At 39.2% G+C, this 1310-nt stretch overlaps 1 pseudogene; it reads left to right on the top strand.

Moving 5' to 3' along the window:
- Nucleotides 1–560: 560 nt before the first annotated feature.
- LOC111733082 lies at nt 561–679 on the top strand (annotated as a pseudogene).
- Nucleotides 680–1310: the final 631 nt, after the last annotated feature.

The following is a 1310-nucleotide window of genomic DNA, read 5'->3' as shown; positions in this document are numbered from 1 at the left end:
CTTCCGAGGAGCGCAGTACGAAAAGGGGCGGGAGACTGCGCAGTACAGAGCTGACAACTCCGACTGCACGCTGGTGTTTTGTTCAAGGTCAACGTCAACAGGGAAGCGTCGTGTCGATCTTGTGGACCCCTGATAAGGTATGTATGCCATCTTTCTCCCCAAAACTTATAGCCCCAGAATGATCATGAGAAAACCATCAGACAAATCCCAAATGAAGGACATGCAACAGAATGCCAGAACATCCCCCAGAACTGTCAAGGTCATCAAAAACAAGGGAAGTCTGAAGAAACAGCAGAGCCTAAGGAAGCGTGGGGACTAGATGTAATGTGGTATCCTAGATGGTCCCTAGAACAGAAAGAAAGGCCTTAGGTAAAAACTTAGACAATTTGAGGGAAGTATGGCCTCTAGTTAATAATAATATATCAAGACCGGTTCATTAACTATGATAAATATACCATATTAATGTAAGATGTTAGTAATAGGGAAAGCTGAGTCTAGGGTATATGGAAGTTCTCTGTATTATCTTCACAAGTCTCCTGTAACTCTAAAAATACTTTACAGCCTACAGCCATGCCGCCCTTAACATGCCTGATCTCGTCTGATCTCGGAAGCTAAGCAGGGTCGGGCCTGGTTAGTACTTGGATGAGAGACCACCTAGGAAGACCAGGTGCCGTAGACTTCAAAAATAAAAAAAGTAAAATAAAATAAAATATAAAATAAAATAAAAAGACTTTATAATTAAAAGTTTATGTAAAAAAAAGTTGTAAAATGACATAATCAATGAATTCCTTAATTCGTCATTGGCTTAATTTATTTCATTATTAACTGAATTTCTTGAAATCTTCCTTGAACTTGGTCTATTCTGGGACATCATAAAGAAAACCCAGACTGACAGAGTGCTGCTGCATCTGTTCAAATCCTTTTTCAGACGAGATCGTATCAAGATTCACAATGGACAGGAGTTTCGCAATCATCGATGCAGACTTCTTCACCGTCGTGGGAGCATTTTCATTTCCTGGATCCAGTTTTCGAATTCTACTGACATGTCGTCTTCCAGGTCTCACATGAGCAGAACCCACTTCTCTCTAAAGTAATATTTTCAAAACTACTTGAATCCTAAAAGCAAAATATCTAAATTTAGATTTAGTTTCTTTGTAAGCTTTTTGCTTCAGATCATTAGCGTCCCATAGTTTGTACCCAACAACTGTGTATAGCATAGATTCGACATTAATTTATTGGAGGCTGATGACCGAGCGTATTAACATTTGATTTGAGAATCGTCTGCTGTTTTACTTCACTCTTCCAGTAAA

The sequence above is a fragment of the Pteropus vampyrus genome, unplaced genomic scaffold (genome assembly GCF_000151845.1).
Source record: "Pteropus vampyrus isolate Shadow unplaced genomic scaffold, Pvam_2.0 Scaffold519, whole genome shotgun sequence".
NCBI lineage: Eukaryota > Metazoa > Chordata > Mammalia > Chiroptera > Pteropodidae > Pteropus > Pteropus vampyrus.
The sequence above is the reverse complement of the archived record's forward strand: the minus strand, read 5'-3'. Positions and strand labels throughout refer to the sequence as shown.